This window comes from Silurus meridionalis, chromosome 11 (assembly GCF_014805685.1).
Source record: "Silurus meridionalis isolate SWU-2019-XX chromosome 11, ASM1480568v1, whole genome shotgun sequence".
In the NCBI taxonomy this organism is placed as follows: domain Eukaryota; kingdom Metazoa; phylum Chordata; class Actinopteri; order Siluriformes; family Siluridae; genus Silurus; species Silurus meridionalis.
Window position 1 is genome coordinate 16,216,721 of NC_060894.1, and position 21,651 is coordinate 16,238,371.

A 21,651-nucleotide genomic window follows, 5' to 3' on the forward strand; every position below is an offset into this window, starting at 1 on the left:
TATCAGTTTTATTCAACCCCCAAGTGACATTCAATCTTAGTACTTAGTACAACATCCTTTTACAGTTATAACAGCTTTTAAACGTGAAGCATAGCTTGACACAAGTGTCTTGCAGCGATCTACGGGTATCTTCGCCCATTCATCATGGGCAAAAGCCTCCAGTTCAGTCACATTCTTAGGCTTGCGCACTGCAACTGCTTTCTTTAAGTCCCACCAGAGGTTCTCAATCGGATTTAAGTCTGGTGACTGCGATGGCCACTTCAAAATGTTCCAGCCTTTAATCTGCAACCATGCTCTAGTGGACTTGGAGGTATGCTTGGGATCATTGTCCTGTTGAAAGGTCCAACGTCTTCCAAGCCTCAGGTTTGTGACGGACTGCATCACATTGTCATCCAATATCTCCTGGTACTGAAGAGAATTCATGGTACCTTGCACACGCTGAAGCTTCCCAGTACCTGCAGAAGCAAAACAGCCCCAAAGCATGATTGACCCCCCGCCATGCTTCACAGTAGGCAAGGTGTTCTTTTCTTCATAGGCCTTGTTCTTCCTCCTCCAAACATAGCGTTGATCCATGGGCCCAAACAGTTCTAATTTTGTTTCATCAGTCCACAGAACACTATCCCAAAACTTCTGTGGTTTGTCCACATGACTTTTGGCATACTGCAGTCGACTCTTCTTATTCTTTGGGGACAGCAAGGGGGTGCGCCTGGGAGTTCTGGCATGGAGGCCTTCATTACGCAGGGTGCGCCGTATTGTCTGAGCAGAAACTTCAGTACCCACATCTGACAAATCTTTTCTCAGTTCCTCAGCAGTCACACGGGACTTTTCTCCACTCTCGCTTCAGGTAGCGCACAGCAGTCGAAGTCAGCATCTTCTTTCTGCCACGACCAGGTAGCGTTTCAACAGTGCCCTTTGCCTTGAATTTGCGAATGATGCTTCCTATGGTGTCTCTTGGTATGTTTAACATCTTTGCAATCTTCTTATAGCCATTGCCCTTCCTGTGAAGAGTAATCACCTGTTCTCTTGTCTTCCTGGACCATTCTCTTGACCTCACCATGTTTGTAACCACACCAGTAAATGTCTAGAAGGAGCTGAGTATCACAGTCATTTTAAAGCTGCCTAATTGGTGCTTATTAGGCTTTATTGCTGCTCCCTGATATCCACAGGTGTTTTCAATACCTGATTGAAAACACTTCATTGAACCTCTGTTCTTCAGAGTGGTAGTCTTTAAGGGGTTGAATAATTATGTCAATGAAGAATTCACAAAAGAAACATTTACTACTGTATTACAAAACTAATTGATGTCATTTTAGTTGCATATGGTTCTTTAAGAAGTCCTTGTAGGATTTCATTCTGAATACAATTACAAATGTACACTAAATTCCCTAAAACCATTTACAGCATTGGGGGTTGAATAATTTTGAACACAACTGTATATATGAAGAGACTAGTTACTGGAATTTTGGGATTTTTGGAATGTTGTCCCATTCATGTCTGATAAAGATTCTAGCTGCTGAACAGTCAAGGGTCTTTTTTGTCTGTTTTTTGTCTTTTTTGTTTTAAATTTTTTGTGATGTGCCAAATGTTTCCTATTGCTTAAAAAGTCTGGACTGCCTGCAGCCCAAGTCAGCACCCGGACTATTCTACTACATGCCATGTTGTTGTAATGAATGTAGAATGTGTTTAAGCATTCTCTTTATGAAATATGCAAGGCTTTGGCCCAGAGAAGATGGTGGTGTTTCTGATCATGTTCACATATGGCTTCTTCCCTGAATCATAGAGCTTTAACTGGCATTTGTAGATGGCATGGTGAGTGTTTCTGAGCCATGCAGTGATTTCCATTACAGAATAATGCCTGTTTTTAATGAAGTGCCACCTGAGGGCCCAAAGATAACTGGCAAACAATATTAATTATTCAGTGTTCTCCAGATTTTCTGATTCTTTTAATTATATTATATATTGTAAATCATAATACATTCATTCAGTTTTTGAAATTTAATATTGAGGAACATTATTCTGAATTTATTTCACAATTAGAGACAGTTTTCTGCAGGTTGGTGAACCTCTGCCCCTTTTCTACTTTTCAGAGACTCTGCTACTCGAAGGTACCCTTTTTATACCAAATTATGTTACTAACCTGTTGCCAATTAAACTAATTTGTTGCAGCTGGTTCTTTCCAATAAGAATTACTTTTCTAGCCTTCTAGCCTCTTCCCACCTTTTATGAGACTCATTGTGGCCATCAAAATTATGATATATATATATATATATATATATATATATATATATATATATATATATATATATATATATATATATATATATATATATTAATAATAAATGTATAATATATATTATAAATTCTGTATTTCATTGTGAATAAATTATGGGTTTATGGGTTTTTTTAAAAATTGCATTGTTTTAATTTAAATTTTACACACCATCCACATTTTGTTGTAAATATAAATATATTCTAAAATAATAAAATATTTTTCATATTAGATCATGTTTTTATTGACTTTAGATTTCAACTAAGGCTCTAGTCTCTTATCAAGGTATGGGGAATAATTACATTAATTTCATGTTTTATGTCAATAATTGCTAACCTTCATTGATCTGCTTCCATATGAACAGTTTTAGTTCGAGGCAAGATATTAGATTTTGCATCTGATTCGTGTGTTGTAGTGATCAGGTCATGAATGCATTTTCCTTAAGTGGCCACTAAGGAGTGAAGTGATGCTTTTGAGTTCATTTTTTGTGCTGAAGAGCTGTCATTTGTCATCCTACAGGGACTACAGCTCAATTCAGCAGCAGCCTCGCCAGCTGTCTACCACAAAGCAGTTACCTCATATGAGGTCAGAGGGTGTGACCTTTCTGAATAAGATGGAGTTATACACTGTGTGTGTGTGTGTGTGTGTGTGTGTGTGTGTGTGTGTGTGTGTGTGTATGAGAGTGTATGTGTTTTTGTGTTTTTGACAACCGCCATGTGGTTTATGTCTCCTAAAGGTTAGATATGAAGAATCAAGAGACATTGTAACCTTTAAACACTTTCCTGGCCAGGCAGCTGTGATGAAAATATAGTTCCTAAAGGTCCTTCAGATGCTTTTCTGCAGTTCATCGATGTGCATGAAAAAACATTAAAGATATCACAGGTAAGGTGGACATAAACAGCAACAAATAATGCTTTATTATTTCAAATAATCAAGGCATTAAACACCAGCAATACAATTCTCTCTATATAAAGCAATTGAACAAAATGTTCAGTTTATCGCAAATGCTCTCCCAGGAAGAAAACCAATAATATAAATCTATCACAATATAGGGTGTAATATATCCTAATGCAAATCGTCAACTTGAATCGCTTATCATGCGCATATTATACTCTTTTGATATGCATGGCCACACATACACATTAATGAGGTAAGGTTGATGCTTGCTCATGCTCAAGAATGAGGCAGCATGATCTGACCCATTTCTGAAGCGCTTCTCTCTGTCTTTTTAGCTATTTATCTGCTGATATTCTTAGTCTGGTCACATAGATTGCAGAGATCAGACAATTCCCCTTATGGTTAGACCATGGCACTACCTTTATACTGAGAGTGGTCTGCAATGTGAGAAAATATAATGTCAGAAATAATACCAAAATATTAAAATGAATTTGAATGGATTTTATTCAGAAAAGTAAAGTGGTGTCTGAAATGCTATTAGAAGTGGCTATCATAAGGAGAGAAATTCGATAATACTTAATAATACAAAATGTATCCCTTTATTTCTTTCACAGTAAGAATAAGACATTTTTTTATACAAATGTCACAGATACTATATCAGTTTTGTAGTGGTTGTTTTTTAATGTTTTCCATTCAAAGTGTCTTCATGTGTTATTAGGTGCCAGAAAGCAATTTTCTTCCTGTATTGGTGATGGCATATTTTGGAGTGTTCAGACTGACTGACCTGCCTTGGGACACAAATGTGTTGCCTTGCTGGTAATCTCTTATGTCAGAGCTCTGCTATGATAAAGGAATGCTGGAGTTCTTACACAGTATATCAAAAAATGAAATTAAAACCATGAATTCAAAATGTTGCTTGACACACGTTAAAAGTTAAAGGGCTGTGTTTTTTTTCTTCTCAATGACAGTGAGATTTGATGATTTGAGTGAGTCGTTATTGTCGGGTGCTTTTTTACTCTTGTCACATCTCAGTGCCCTCAACTTGCTCCTGATCAGATCATTATCATAGCACCGTAAATTATCAGCATGCCCACTCATTGCTATGGCTGATTGTACACCAGAATATAATTAAACCAGTGCAGATCATTATTAAACACATATAGTAGCACGGCTGATTGCAACAGCTGCAGGCTTCTATTTGTAGCATTAACACGTTAGACACTTTTATGATGATACCGCAGGAATCCAGATATAAGTTGATAAAGATATCGAAGAATTCAGTTTCGAAAATGTTTACATTCCACACCATTTAAGTGTTCTTCTAATTTAGTTCTTGCCACCTTTATACAAACAATACTGATTTTCAAGAAGATATTTATGTAGATGGATAATGGAAAAAAGTAACATTTTTACTTATAATGCAAATATATAGATTGTTCTTGCTCATGATATAAAAATATTATATATAGATACTTTTACTTGTTTAAACATAGTTTTTTTAATAACTGATATAAATCCCATGTCATAAGAAGAAACAATTATTTAATATTCATCCCATTAACTGGCAAAATATTTCTAGCATGGAAGGACCAAATGAAAATCGCAGTAGACAAATTAAAATGGCAGCACATGCCAGACAAATCTGTATAGGCTGCATCCTTCATCTCATTAATTGCTGTCCTGCCCTACTGGATTCTCCTGCATATCTCCAAACAATAGCCACTCTTCCTAATCAAAGCACAAGAGAAAAAGCCCATCACAGCCACCCACTGTCCCAATGTGGATTTACCTTCATGCATTTCACAGCTGAGACCTGGTCTCCAAGGAGCTCCCCGCCCGTGTTTTACCCCTCCAGCGGTGAGGCCCAGGTGTTTCTTCTCCATCAGACGTCAGGTTAATTCAGCCAAGACTCCTGGACCACACGTGCCCCCTCATCAGTAGGCTAGAGTGCATTTACATTAAAGCTTGCTCTCATTAGGGCAGTGTAGACAGGGATATAGTTAATGAGAGGGGCTGTAATGAAGGAACGCGTCTGCTCTCTGAGAGAATATAGGTATCAGGGTCAGGGCCAAAGCCATGTCACGCCTCAGAGGATATAAAGGAAGGTCACATGGGGACTGTCAGTAAGGGAATCCAAGTTCAAGTGCCCATGGGCCCTCGGATTGTGTTGGCATTGGGAAAGTGTTTGTGTACTGCAATTCTGAACGTAATCTTGTCTCGGGAAATCTTTCTTTGTGTGTAATCTTGTCTTGGAAACTGATTCTATTTGTGTATAGTACAGAAATTAAACATTTGTAAATCTTTAAAATATTAATAAATTACATATGTAATATTAAATGATGTGTACTGTGCAGGATTTAAAACATCACTTTTTACAGTCAAAATGGCCAAAAAACAGCTATTCATTCATATAGTTGTTTGTGAACATTCATATGTTAATATTACATTATTACAAATAATTAATGTTTAAAAATATACTATATAAAAATAAGTTGCATCTATCTTTATAAAACAAACACTATATGGATAAACGTTTGTGGGCACCTGACCATAAAATTTGTGGGTAGTTTTTAAACCTCCCATTTTACATTTATTGTTCATTTGCAATTATAATAAGCTCCAATCTTCTGAGAAGATGTTCCATTAGATTTTGGAGTGTGCTTGTGAATATTTGTGCTCATTCAGCCACAAGGTTTTAGTAAAGTCAGGTAGGTCTGGAGTGAAGTCAGCATTCAAATTCATTACAAAGATGTTCAGTAAGGTTAAGGTCAGAGCTCTACAGTAGGCCAATCAAGATTTTCCACACCAAACCATGTAAACTATATTTTCATGAAGCTGGCTTTGTGCACAGGGGCAGTGTCATGCTAATAAACATTTTGGTCTCCTAGTTCAAGTGAAGGAGGGAAAACTTAATGCTAATACAGCCAAAGAAATCCCATGCAACTGTGTGCCTATAGCTTTGTGGAAATAGTTTGGGGGGGAAAAACGCATATGACTGGGAAAGTTAGGTGTCCCAATACTTTTGTCTTTACAGTGTATATTTGTAACTGCTTCTTAACTCTGTATCATTTCAGAATTTGGCCCACCCCTGCACATTCCTACATTCTTCTTCATATGTTTGTTATGCCTATGCCATATGTTATACATGCAACCAGAAGGGTTTTTAAGCACCCTTTCTCCATCCTTCTGTTAATTTTGCTTTATGAAAGGAAGCTAGTTGAAAAAGGGGTGAAAGGAAGAATTCTGGTATCAGCCATATGTACATTTACCGGATAATGAGCTTTGCATTATATTCACATTAGAGAACTCATTGGCTGGTTAATTGTGCTAATTTACATTATAATTAAATGTCTTTTGATGAACCTAATTGAAGTAGGTTAGCAGTTGAAAATAACCTCAGGCCATACTCCCAGATGTAAATGAGCACGTCAAGAGGAACAAAGAAAAGACTTGAAATTACTGGACAGCACCTTCAGGTTCATTAGGAATTTAAAGAAAAATATTTTTTTTATATTTAAAAAAAAAAAATCATAGAGAAATATATATATATATATATATATATATATATATATATATATATATATATATATATATATATATATATATATATATATATATAAAGCATAAATATATTTGTTTTTTTAGGTAAGAAATAATAATAATGATTATCATAATAAATACATTTATTGCAAAACCCTTCAATCAATTGAATTTTACAATTCAAGTAAATCTCTTTTTTTAATTTTTGAAATAGAATTATTTAAAAAATTTGTAAAAATGTGTTTTTCCCCATTTTTATCTGTCAAGAAATAAAAAAAATTGGATTGCTCCACATCACTCTTGAGTTGCAGTGATGCTCCATCATTGTTTAAATTGATGTTGGGGTAAATGTGGGAGTGAATGAAAGCTTCATAATAAGGCTTCAGTGGAGTGTGGTGAGAGTAAATAAAGCACTGTGGCACAGATTGATTTGCATTGTGAGCAATATAAGAGTGATGCTCTGGTCAGTCTGGATTGTGTGGGTGGAGGGAGGTTTTGAGGGTGGCTGAAGCAGGTCTGTTGCCTGTGCTGGCCCAGCTGTAGTCAGGTTGTATTTTGGCCCCTGGAGCAGTGGGATCAGGCCCTGACCCCAGCACTGTCCACAACTCAATACACTATTAGCTTCAGCAGCTGCTATAACTGACCAGTATTCTCACTCTCAGATTTGTCACTGCTCAATACCACGAGGGGAAACACAAAAAGCTGGCTTGAGTAATTGCTCTGCTAAAACAAAATAATAAAATCAGATGGAGCATAAACCTTACTAAATTAATGAGAAGCTACTAATACATAGTAAAACTTCAAACAATACATTGCATCTAATTATAACATATACATAAAGAAATTTTAATCCAACTTTTAAACCACACTGATGAAAAATCTAGAAACACATATAGGCCTTAGCTGCACTTGGATACTCTCCACTAAAAAGTATTCGAATTACAGGGGAAATTTAGTTTTTTATTCTATATGCTGAAAAATCGGCCTTTTAGATCAAATGCTTATTATTATTATTATGGTTATTAACAATATTTTTATATTTACATGTACTACGTGTTGTACAAATGTACAAACACAATGTCCAAAAGTATTTGAACAAATATTCTTTAAAAGTCAATAACACTTATCTCCTGGTTAAAATATATGTAAGACACTGGTGACCCACTAACACCACCAAACTTGCATTATTCTTTAGTGGTGCTTTTCCATGTTTTTGCCATAGATTCTTTTCATTGTTTACATCATTGGGAGGTAAAATGCATGGTCAATTGGGTTAAAGTCTGGTGATTGGCTTGGCCAGTCTTAAACCATCCACATTTTCCTCTGATGATGTCTTTTGTTTCTGTTTTATTTCGGCTAATTGTCTTGCTGCATGATGAAGTTGTTCCCAATTACATTTGATAAATAGATTGAATACATTTCTCTTTAAACTGGCAGGCAAAATGTTTCTGTAGATTTCTTAATCAATTCTGCTGCTACCATCATTCGTGAGCTTGTTCCTGAAACAGCCATGCAAAGCCTAAGTAATGACATTTCTTCCTTCACTGTGATTTACAGATGGGCTCATATGTTTTGTATCATGAGCCTTTCGATCACTTTTATAGTTAATCTTAGTTTCAGAACATTTGTGACTTATCTCAGTTTTTCTTTGGAAATTTCAATTTGGCATTCTAAATCTTACTGCTGATAAGTGGGTTGGCCCTTGTTGTATGGCCTCTATATTTGCCTTCGGTGTAATTGTATGCTGGATTGTAAGAACTTCACTGCTCTGCTGGTTGTTTGTATTGTCACTAATTAATGTTTCATTTTTTCTTTACAGTTCTCACAGCGTTTATGTCATCAACTGTTTTTGTCTTCTTTCATAGTCCTGTTTAAAGTATGATTGTTAGTAAACCAGTGGCTTCTTTCTTTTTAAGACATTCCAGATTTTCTCCCATCGTCAGCTCATTGGTCCTCATGTTGGTTTGATTTATATAACGTATTTTTCGGACTATAAGCCGCTACTTTTTTCCCACGTTTTGAACCCCGTGGCTTAAACAACGAAGCGGCTAATTTATGGATTTTTCCTGGGTTTTTCCCAGTATCACAGGCTTCAAGCCAAAAAACTGAGCACCAAAACATCAGATCAATGAAATTTCCAAACGGAAACGAAAAAAACGCACCTCACCTGTGTTCTGAGCTGCACCTCATCGGGAGAAAAGCTTCACCGATGGAGATTTTTAAACGCACGACAATTCCAAAAGCTAAACTCTCAAGAGAAATAGTTGTAAAAGGAAGGAGGAAGACGGTGAACAATGACTTTCTTGGTAGGCTACTGTTTAGATACAAGCCGTTGTAACGAGTTGAGTCTGGGTCATGGGAGAGCTCGCTAACTCCAGTTGCAACAGAAATCATATAAGCACAGACAGGTTTCCAAAACTCATGCTTTTTTATTTTTCTTGGCAACAGCGTAACGGGTTAGTCAAAGAAACTTAGAAATGAGCATCAGAAAATAATAAGGACATAATCCTCGGTCTTGCACACACGCAGTAATAGCGGAAAAATGTGGCGGCAGACTATTCCCAAAATGCCGCTCTGTTCTTAAAGGAGCCACAACATATTTCACCCGTTACACTGTGTAACAGACACTGTCTTTCGTTAAAGCCTGTGTAAAGTTCATTAGTTTCATTGTAGACACGGCTTATAGACAGGTGCTGCTTATTTATGTTCAAAATAAAAATCTTTGTCAAATTCAGTGGGTGCGGCTTATATATGGGTGCGCTTAATAGTCCGGAAATTATGGTACATAATCAGATGTTCTAGCCAGCCTAGTTAGCTAATCTAGCTCACCTGACTAGTTAAGGGCTTATCTGGATAGATTTTAGCAGCTTGAATTTAATATCATTATTTATATTATCATTTTAATTATTTAAAACCTTTAAAATTGCACATGACATTTACAGCACATTTAACAGAACTTTTAAAAAGCAATGATTTAAAATGTATAAAAGGTTGATATCAATGTAAGGTGACATTGAGGGTTTTATAAAGCTGTCTCAGCATAAAAGAAAAAAGAGAAATTAACAATCATTACCATTATAAGCTGAATTATTTACATTGTTACTGTAATTTGCTGTATCTATGTATTTTAAGGTATTTGCTTTAAAAAACAAAGCATTCATTTATGATTAATAACAGTGCTAAACAACTAATTATTCAGCTGGCATATGGGCATCATACTGTAAGTAAGTGCAGCTCTATTGGAAAGTATATCTGCTCTCTCTCTCTCTCTCTCTCTCTCTCTCAATCTCTCTCTCTCTCTCTCTCTCTCTCTCTCTCTTACACACACACACACACACACACACACACACACACACACACAATCTTTTGTCAGCTTATGGGTTTGGCATGAGCATTAAATCATCCATTAATTACCTTTCAGTTTTTCTCTTTCTTATCTTATATACAAAATAAAAAAAATATCACAAGGTATGTCTGAGAAATGTTGAGCTCTAACATTCAGGCTTGGCACATAAGAAGGTCTGTAATGCAGTCACGTATGTTTTATTATATTGTAAAAAAAAAAAAAAAAAAAATTACCCTCTGTATCCAGGCAACAAATAAGTAGAGACTGCTTTCTTCTTGCAAAAGTGTATAATCTTCCTAAAGTGCAAATATATAACTGTCAAACATATGAATCCATGAACTGAAAGAGTTGCTGGCTCACCACATAAAAAATGACAGAAAAAGACAAAAAGTCAAAGCAAAGCATTCCTTGGCAGCCGATATATTGTATAGTAGATATACATAAGCAACTATATGACAGCATGTCTTATGGTTCTCTTTTCTTTATATTTTTACTAAATAACCTAACACAAACATTCATCAACATCTCATCTATAAAGCAGTGTGGGTTTATTCTTATAGCTCCTCACATTGATTAAGATAATTATTTCTGTATACATCAACTACATAAGTGTAAACTCTTACCAACTTTATGTTATAGACTGCAGCTGTTGTGTTGAATATTCTGATAATTGGTCAAATATAAATAAAAAAAAGATTAACTTTGATCCTAATATGTGACCAAAATTTATAAGCACATCCCAGCATGCTCTTTTACATGCATGCTCTCTGAAACTGAGCATGGTGATTCATCGGCCGCTACCTTTCAACTACCTCGTAATGAGTGGTATCGGTGTGTGGAAATTGGCCCACTTGCTGTCGCCTCACTTTGAATGCTGCTGATTGATAACCGCAATAAAGGCTGGAACTGCTTCATGGTGAGCTAGCATCTGTGTCTGCATAGAGTCCATTGGGATTGATTCAATATACATTTCACACTCTGCTAATAGTGCGATAAAATTTTTGAAAGTTTTAGAAACTGGTGAGATGGCAATGAGGCAGTAAAGCTTATGATGGGCTTCCAGATGAGCTGTGACTTCAGGTTGTAAGTTTAGGTTGTATCAGTTGCAGAGAGAGAGGATAGAGGTTAAAAGAAATGCCATATTTAACTGAACCATCTGGGAAAATGTCTTATTAAAATGCCTCACTAATGAATCAAGTGCATTTGCAGGCGGATCTGCTTGTCACCTCTAAACTGTGTGGAGTTCAGGGGGTTTTGTTCTCGGCAGAAGTCCTGTAGCATGACATTTTCCTGCAGGGTTAAAGGTCTCCAGCCAAATGTCAGTGCGCTAGGGAGTGGGCAGATGGCCAGCAGCTCTTTCTAGCCAGGATTTCTGTTAAAATCAGACTGACAGACAACCTCATGTCAAAGTGCTTAATTTGGTCAGATCCTGTGTTTATACTGAAAAGGTTTAAAGTTTTTTTAGCATCTGCTTCCTACTTTTGCAACTCCATAAATGTCTTGAACTTAGAAAATAAGCGTATTTTGTTTCGTAAAATTTTTATGACTATCAGTATAAATGTAGAATATTTTGAGATGAAATTAAGACAGGTTCATTGGCATTAATATGTCTACTATTCACTGCACTGTTTTCTGGCCAAATATAGACCTCTTAGTTATTTTTACAAGTTTATGGTTTGATCCTGCCAGGTCACCTTGGTGTAATGTATGTAGTCTTGCTTATTTATGAAAAATGGGCTAATGGTTAGTAGACCGTTAGAGAAAGTGAAATGGATGACGAAATTTCAGATCAGGCCTGTGTGTAAGGGGGCATCCCTGCTGTGAGTCTAATTAAAAGGTATTTGGAACAGAGGGGCTTCTGAGTAGCGCAGCAGAGCTTTACTTCTATCCTTTTCTTTAGTTCATGCTGAGCACTATTCAATACCGCACCACTCTTCTCTTCTCTTCTCTTCTCTTCTCTTCTCTTCTCTTCTCTTCTCTTCTCTTCTCTTCTCTTCTCTTCTCTTCTCTCAGTAAACATATCCAATGTATAATTCACCAATTGTATTTTTGCCACATGACTTTAAGTCCACAGTAATCTTGTCTGTAATTACATTGTAATTACATTGTAAGGTTACCTGGCTGTAGAGTGGTGTACTAACTCCCTCTCAGGACCTGAAGGACCTATTTCTTATTCAACAAAAGGTCAGGATGCTCTTCTGTGTCCCTATCCATTCACTGAACCCCTAATCCTTCTATTCAGACTTTGAAAAGATCAGATTGCATCAATCAGATGTTCCCTCCTGTGTTGACACATAAGTAAATGTTAATATGTTTTTACCCCCATTTTTTATTTGGTGTTATGACTTTTTAAAATTCATCAATGCATCAACCAAGATTATTTTTAATGAGATAAAATGCTAAACTAGAATATATTTATCTGTCTTCCTCTTTTATGTGGGTCTTAGTAGGGATGTTGGAGAAAAGTTGTATATGTGTGTTGGTGTGCAAAAGAGAGAGATTGCTATTGATGATTGGATTAAAAAAGATGCACCGATGATACAGCATTGATGTCAAATTAATCCATGACATCATCTCTGTCTAACTAATAAGATAGTTAACTTTTAGCATACTCTAGTGGGTTCCACTGTAACCTGGGACACTTAACCCCTGGCCCTGCTGCACACTTCCTCTTGTCTCAGACTCCTTCTCATATCTTGTTCAGAGCTAATTAATCACAGTTAATATAATTTTCCCTTGTTTCTGCAAGACTCTAGCAGAGTCAGAGGATTCCTTCTCTGGGTTGTGGAACTCCCTCCACAGTGCTGGCATGTCTCTCATTAGCATCGGACCTTCATTAGCTCTGTTAAAAATCTGGGGTACTGGAGGAAGCTCGTCTTTGTCCCCCCAAAAATCCCCTCCCCTAGATAACAGAGGACTGCTCGTCCATCAAGCTGTCATGGCGCATGGCTCTTGGGGACCAAGCCATACCAGTCCATACATATTCATCCAGCCAACACCCCACAAGCCCCTAAAGCAGGACAAATGTGGCCAAGGTAAGGTGGCCATTGGCATGCACCCCCCTCCAATATTAATGCACTAATAAAGAGACAGCAGATTTCTCCTCATTGATATATCCCACAGGAGAAGAAGGATAATTAAAGGCCTCATGCTGTATATGAATAACAATCACTCACTTCAACAATAGACATGGTCATGCGAAATGACATAAGAAATGTGACACCTCCTCAGGATAAAAATAATATCTTCACAGAATTCATTCCTGTGTTATGCTAATGCAAATGTAACTATTTGTATGCAAAAGCAGTGTCCAAGGTGGAAACACTGCTAGCACTTTTTCTTACATTTTCAATTAAATTTAGGGGTGTCTGTGCAAGGCAGGTTGTTGTCAAATTCTTTTTAATGTTACATATGCCCTCTATATTTCAAGGGCACTTAAGATTTACTTTCTGCAGTGGAATGTATATAACCTATTTTTTTTTTTACACAGTGCATATTCAGGGCTATACTTTAATAGACTAAAATTAAATACTAATAGTGTGTCTGCTGTTGACTAGAACAAAAAAAAGATATTTAGATTATGTATTGTAGAGTTCTCTTAAGCAAATGATTATTCAAAAACAACATTGGATTCCATCACTTTTAATAGGACATTAACTGTTGACGAGAATGTGATAATTAGGCAAATGAAAAGTTTCAAGCGTAATTACAAGCCCTTCTCATTATATTAGGAAGTGAGGGTGAGTTGGCTTTTTGTGTTTGGAATAAGAGAGAGCTCTCAGGGGAGTCAGGCACACTCTGGCCATCTACTTACACAATAATCAGCATGTCAGAAAAGAGAGAGGGGAGTGGGAGAGAGAGAGGGGTGTTTGTGGACCTTAACCTGACTATCACAGTAATTTTGTAAGCCCTGCTCTTGCTTTTAACCTCTTTGTGCCATTTATTATCATCTGCCTATTTAACAGTGATTTAACTGTTTTAACAGTGATTTAACTAAAACATCCTTATCCTGTAGCACATGTCCTATGGTTTCTGTAAGTGTTAGTCTTCATGGATCACAGTGTTTGCTGTTATTTGCAATACATTTGTTTGACTTGACTCAACTTGTGTCCAATGGCAGTCAATGGCAAAACTGTTTAAAAGAATCTATTTGAATTTTAACCTTGGCCTTGTGTTATGTACAAACCCGACTCCAAAACAGTTGGTACGCTGTACAAATTGGGAATAAAAAAAGGAATGCAATAATTTTAAATCGTATAAACTTATATTTTATTCACAATAGAATATAAATAACATATCAAAAGTTGAAATTGGGATACTTTGAAATGTCATGCCATTTCAAAATTTGAAAATTTGCTTTGCAATATTGGTTTATTTTGGATTTCATGAGAGCTACACATTCCAAAAAAGTTGGGACAGGTAGCAATAAGAGGCCGGAAAAGTTAAATGTACATATAAGGAACAGCTGGAGGACCAATTTGCAACTTATTAGGTCAATTGGCAACATGGTTGGGTATGAAAAGAGCTTCTCAGTGTGGCAGTGTCTCTCAGAAGTCAAGATGGGCAGAGGATCACCAATTCCCCCAATGCTGTAGTAAAAAAATAGTGGAGCAATATCAGAAAGGAGTTTCTCAGAGAAAAATTGTAAAGAGATTGAAGTTATCATCATCTACAGTGCATAATATCATCCAGAGATTCAGAGAATCTAGAACAATCTCTGTGCGTAAGGGTCGAGGCCGGAAAACTATACTGGATGCCCATGATCTTCGGGCCCTTAGAGGGCACTGCATCACATACAGGAATGCTACTGTAATTAAAATCACAACATGGGCTCAGGAATACTTCCAGAAAACGTTGTCGGTGAACACAATCCACCGTGCCATTCGCCGTTGCCGGCTAGAACTCTATAGGTCAAAAAAGAAGTAATATCTAAACATGATCCAGAAGCGCAGGCATTTTCTCTGGGCCATGGCTTATTTAAAATGGGCTGTGGCAAAGTGGGAAACTGTTCTGTGGTCAGACAAATCAAAATTTGAAGTTTTTTTAGGAAAACTGGGACGCCATGTCATCCAGACTAAAGAGGATAAGGACAACCCAAGTTGATATCAGCGCTTAGTTCAGAAGCCTGCATCTCTGATGGTATGGGGTTGCATGAGTGTGTGTGTCATGGGCAGCTTACACATCTGGAAAGGCACCATCAATGCTAAAAGGTATATCCAAGTTCTAGAATGCAAGGTCTCCCTCTTTCAGGGAAGACCTTGCATTTTTCAACATGACAATGCCAGACCATATACTGCATCAATTACAACATCATGGCTGCATAGAAGAAGGATCCGGGTACTGAAATGGCCAGCCTGCAGTCCAGATCTTTCACCCATAAAACATTTGGCGCATCATAAAGTGGAAGATGTGACAAAGAAGACCTAAGACAGTTGAGCAACTAGAAGCCTGTATTAGACAAGAATGGGACAACATTCCTATTCCTAAACTTGAGCAACTTGTCTCCTCAGTCTCCATAGGTTGGAGACTGTTATAAAATGAAGATAGTATGCCACACAGTGGTAAACCTGGCCTTGTCCCAACTTTTTGAGATGTGTTGATGCCATGAAATTTAAAATCAACTTATTTTTCCCATAAAATTATAAATGTTCTCAGTTTAAACATTTGATATGTCATCTATGTTGTATTCTGAATAAAATATTGAAATTTTAAACTTCCACATAATTGCATTCTGTTTTTATTCACAATTTGTGCAGTGTCCCAACTTTTTTGGAATCGGGTTTGTATTTGTATTGAATAGCACAGGACCCCTATTCGCATAATTCAGTGCAAAGAAAAATGAAATACCTCACCAGGTTTTCACACCTGGTAATTTTTCAGTGGGGCCACATACAGTAAATAAACAATCAACCAATAAAATTTTTTTACTGCAGGCTCTACAGTTTCAAGACATCAGTGCTAACAAGTATTTAGCTTTTTACAACATTAACTGTTTGATTTTGGACCATTCATCATGAAAAATCATCTTCAATTCCCCAAGTTCACAAGAGTCCTGCTAATGGAGTTAGAGTTTTTAAATTCTTTCTTACATTCTTCTACATTCTGTGTAAACTCATTCTCTGTAGACTCATTCTTTTTTTCTGATGTTTGTTGTGAACATTAACTTAAGTTGTATCAGCATGATTTTTTTGCATTGAGCTGCTGGCACAAAATTACCCCCACTTATATAATGTATGTACATAGTAAAGTCAACAGTGAGTTTAAATTCAGAAGATTTGTTACATCATACAAGCAAATTCACCTTGCATGGAGTCCTTGTCTTTGTAAAACATTAATCTTCTCCCCTGGTTCAGTTTTTTGACAGATGCTATTTACACCTCCTTTAATATGTCCCAGTACATCACTCTATTCATGTTTTCCTCAAGGAAAAGTAATGCCCCAGTACCAATTACAAAGAGAAACAGCCCCAACTTTTCATTCTCTAACCTTCATACTGCACTGTGAGTATGGTGCTCTTGAGATCAAATGATGAGTTAAATCAAATCCTAAGACTTCTTGTTCTATAGGGTGAAGGAATGGGGATGATTGCTATACAACTCATTGCATATGGTCCTGTGTATAATTGCTGCTTCTGCTTGTTTAAGGTCGTTACTGTAATATTTTCAATTTCATTACTAATTGTTGTTTTAAATATGTATTTATACATTTTGTAATGACCTGTTTTCATTTTCAGCATTTGAATTTTTACATGTATGAAAGCTTTTTATGGTTCATGCAAGTGCCTGAATACTAATCCTTCAATGTAATGTATATGGGAAGATTATTACAAAACTGTCTGTGGTAGTGTCTTAGTACATCCATCTGCCTGGAATTCAAAGATCCGTAAACATCAGTTCCTGAAATTTGTGAGCCGGAAAAAAAAATAAAATCAAAAGTAGAAACGCAAAACAAAGTTACGATGCTGCCATTTCCACTGAGCATCATTAGCTCTGTTCCCCAGCCTTGCATCCTAATTGCTTTAGTGAGAGAGATCTGAAAGAAAGGTGATGGCAGATTCCAGGTCTTACCCTGAGGAAACTCAGCAGGACATAAAGTGTAATCCACCCTCTCCTTCATTTATTTAACTAATAAGGAGCTTTTCTCCAATGACTATCTTGCCCTTAGAATGAGGAATTAAGGGGCAAGTATGGGGTGAAGTGGGTCTGTTGTTAAGCTGGCTCTCTTCTCTTTTCCTGTAAAGAGCCATTAGAAGGGCAGAGAAATGGCCATCACAGAAAAAGGGCATGCCAAGACCATGTGCTTTATATTTACATGCAGTTGCTGAATGGAAGTGTTTTTGATTTAGTTTGCATCATAGAGAAAGTGGCCAAATTGTTTTGCTTTTGTGTATGCTTTTTTAAAACTGCACTTTTTTTCATACTTTACTTTTTTTATGTGAAATTTCGAAATGTCAAAACTAAAGTTACACACAGCATAGATTTGACTGTTTGTAGTTTTATTACCTTTATTACTGTTTAATAAAACTTCTTGCCACACTGGATGAAAACCATATGGGTTAAAACACACGTATAATTTGTTAAAATCACTGGAGGGCTCTTCATCGTCTGAGACTTCTAATTTTCCAGAACCTGATCTCTATGGACACAGTTAACCAAGCGAGTCTCCATTTGGCATTGGCATGGGGGAGACGCAAAAAAAACCTGAACAAAATAAATTGAGAAGGAAAGGCAGACAATGAGGCCAGCTCATTGTGCAGTCTGTTAATCATTGTCCTGCCCCTCTGGCTTCAATAAAAGAGAATAAAAGAACAATTTGGGCTGCCCCAGCTGTGAATACCCAGCCTATCAGCCACACAATGACTGAGTGACTGCTGCCATAATTCAGTGTGTGATCTCGGAAACGCCCCCTGTTCTCGCTCCATCTTTGTTTAAGTTGACTCTTGGCCGAGCATCCGTCACATGGCCAGATGGGGAAATCCATAATGCAGAATAAGGATGAGCGAAACCCCCCACTTGCTCTCTCCTTCTTCTAGTTACCCCATTCTAGCTTCACAAACTGGCCCATTACAGACCAATAGGGGCTCCCTTTCGGCTAATTAAGCGCAGCTTTGCTTGTGCCAAACGCAATGGGTTAGCGACCCCCAATAAGCTCTAGCACCTGGGGATGCTACCTGTTACTCAGCCGAGTCATCAGCCCTGAGGAGGGGCTCAGCTGCCAAGGGACAGCCCTGGCCAAGCCTGGCTGGTGATGCATGGTGCCTGTATCTGATTTGTCTACCCTGTCTTAACAGACATTGTGGGCAGTTTGATGTCTTTGTATTTAGAAAAACATTTTGTCCTGTGATGCTGGTGCCTTTGTTTGCTTAATGTGAGTCTTTGTAAAGGCATCATTATATCACCTTCTTTGTTTTTGATTGTTGATTCGGTCCAATACTGGCAGGAATTATAAATCTGCAATAATAAGATCTACTCATATATTGTTCACATTTCAGTGCCAAATATGATTATCATATGTGCATGCCATCTTGATGTTCTTTTCCCGAATCTCATAGCTGCCAATGGTCTGAAAGGTGTGCTGTCATTATTTGAAAAACAATGGATCAGAATCAAAGACCTAAAGAACTGAGAAACAGTCAATGCTGCATTGTTATAGAGAAAATAGATTTGTAAGTAGTGCCACTTGATAGTAAAACCTATACTAGTGTCCGGTCAGTCTGAGAATGAGTTAGGATTCTTTTCTGAGGTCTCATATTGATTTTTTACAAGGTTAAATGACCTGCAGACCATGTCAGTGTGTTTCAGTAAGTTGCTGAATGTCACGTTCTCCTGAACAAAGCTGATCATGCAACTCTTTTTCTCCTATTCTCAAATGGCAGTGCCAGCAAATAATTCATCGCTCTGTAACAATCAATACAGAGCACTCTTCCATTGCCTTGATATTTCTTTGTGCTGTTGATTGAGATGAACTGTGCTCTAGTCAGGTCAGACACTCTGATTGCTGGAAAGTGCATCTCCAAAAAGCCAAAGCAATGTGAGATTCAAGAGGGTTAAGAGGGTTGTCGCTCAATGCTCACTGTGTATGTGTACACATGCATGTATAACACACAGTTTGTGTGCATTTTTTAAATGCATCACTCTGTTTTTGTAATGCTCTATGCATATCTAACATATTTAAATAATTGCTTTGCAAATTTTTGCAGATTAGATGTTTATTTAAAAAAATGAATCTCAATCTGAAGAAAATGCATGGAAATGCAAATATCTAAACGGAAGGAATGATGGAAGCATGCTTATAGAGTTAATATGCGTGAGGTTGTGACTAATTGTGGCTTTGTTATACGATTACACTGTGTTTGCTCTGGCTTTATGGAAAGTTGACTAAAGCTGGGGGTTTGTTTGACTTCTTAGCCCTGGGCCTCAAGTGTATCCCCAATCTCCTGAGGCTGGTTAGTCCCTGGTACCCCAACATATTGCCCCTGTCACCTTGGCCTGCCTCCCTAATTTCCTGTCCACAAAAGAGAGAATTAGTTTGTGTGCCTTTCAGCATTAGGGCATAATTGGAAGGTTGTTATATAATGTTTACTTTGTCTTCTAGATTGGCAGGCTGTCAATGAATAAAGAAGTGTGACTTTCTTGTTCAAAAATGAACATTTTGCTTTGGGACTCTCCCATAGTGTCTGTATGAGCATCTGATCAAGCCATAAAGCTCAAATCATGCACCTTGGCATAAGGACAGTGCAGCCTAATGACAAAAAAGACCAAATGCTTAAGAAGTAAAGGTCAAATTCAGTTTGTGACAGTGCCAAAAGAAGCCCAATTACAGGAAGAGCTTTACCCCACTGGAAACTCTAGATCCAGCTGTGGGAGCATGACTTGGCACCTGAACAGCCTGCTGGCATTAAGACACACACACATAGCAGACATATACACACCTGCACTCTGGCACCCTGAGACCACCAGCCTGTCTTTCAACTACAAGCTGCTGTCCATGAACAGACACAGATACAGATACAGACACTGTATTTATGACACACTGCCAGACTCCATGGGGACACTTGGGGCAGCAGCATCGCATCACAGTGCCATGGCTGTGGCAGAAGGCCCTTGCACAGCTTGGTATGCTGGCAATGATCGGTCGCATCTCAGCTGCAGGTCTTTCGAGATTTACCCTCCTTATTACCACATGCCAAACACAGCAATCTCTACATATGGCACCATGTCCAGAGTGGCATATGTGTGTGTTTGTGTATGTGTGTGTGTGTGTGTGTGTGTGTGTGTGTGTGTGTGTGTGTGTGTGTGTGTGTGTGTGTGTGTGTAAATGTGTTTATTTTGGCTTCCTGCATGTGTGCTAACATATCAATATTGCCACCTATCTTTTGCTACTAAATCCTTGTGTATTTGAAACAGATTTAAAACAAACCCCAAAAGAGGTTACCTATAGAGTGTTTCACTGGTACTGTCAAAGACAGGGACTCACAGAGCAAAGTTCAATGCAATCAATCTCTCACAATAAACCACAAATTACTAGCCCTGGCAGCTCATAATGGAGAACAAGTCAAAACACTTTTAAAATAAAGAAAGACCGTTCACCAATTGCTTTGCACCAAAGTTTGGTAACTGAGGGCTTTGTCAATTATGTTAGTTCGATTTAGTTCGATTTGAATCATGTTCTCTGACTGATAATTGCAAAACACTAGAATCTTGGGTGTCATATCAGGTTGCCATTTCAATACTCTTAAGGTTGTTTGAAAAAAGATTGAGTAAACCAGGGCATTGCTTTGGTTTTGGGTTTACATGTTCATAAATGACCTCAGTGTTTGATATGTCTTTTTTCATCAGTCAAGCTCTATTCTCATGGTGTTAATTCATGTCAAGTTGGTTTTATTGGTTTATTGGTTACAATAAAACCAATAGACCTTTTATACACGTATTTCTTCAGGACCATGGTGTAACACATGATACAGCAGCATGGTACACAGGGAAACATAAGTGCAAAAATAAACAATATTTAATTAGGACAGAGTATGCTAAGTAGGCATAACAACCCAGAAGTGTGTATAGTTTGGAATAAACCAGTGCAAAGATTTTCATTTAACTGTAAGCTGTGAACTATAGGCATTTTGTGTTAAGAAACATGAAGGATATACAGCAGCAAGATCAGTAGTAGAAGTTTCTTGAAGCAGCATAATAACATTTGCTCCAAAATGATTTTTAAGTACACATGTGTAACTTAAGTAACCATGGTGGTGTGGATACAGGTCTTCATTTGATTCAGAACAGGAAAGGGAATACACTCATAGCTTGTAATTATTGAATTAAGAGCCTTCTTCCTGCAGAATTATAGTGCCATATCAGGTACTTATTTGCCACTGGAGAACAATTTCCCTATTCCACCCGGGACTGCATTACTGTAACAAGATCATAATATACTGCAAGCCAGTGACTTTTTTATGTTGACTGGTTTTATTATTTCTGCACCATACCTCAGATTGTTTGCTACTGTTTGCTATTAAAAATTAGTCTAAGCACACCACTGGCTGATTTTATCTTTTAAAGCTTTAACTTCCAATATCAACCACAACACGTCATTGCAGAGTCCC

At 37.4% G+C, this 21,651-nt stretch overlaps 1 long non-coding RNA gene across 1 annotated transcript in view; it reads left to right on the forward strand.

The window, feature by feature from the left end:
- Window positions 1–4,497, forward strand: part of LOC124393360 — a 13,376-nt gene extending 8,879 nt beyond the window's left edge. Inside the window, exons 2-5 of the long non-coding RNA XR_006927312.1 lie at window positions 2,038–2,105; window positions 2,789–2,854; window positions 3,006–3,151; window positions 3,885–4,497. This is a non-coding gene — a long non-coding RNA (uncharacterized LOC124393360). The remainder of the gene's footprint in view (window positions 1–2,037; window positions 2,106–2,788; window positions 2,855–3,005; window positions 3,152–3,884) is intronic.
- The last annotated feature ends 17,154 nt before the right edge of the window (window positions 4,498–21,651 follow it).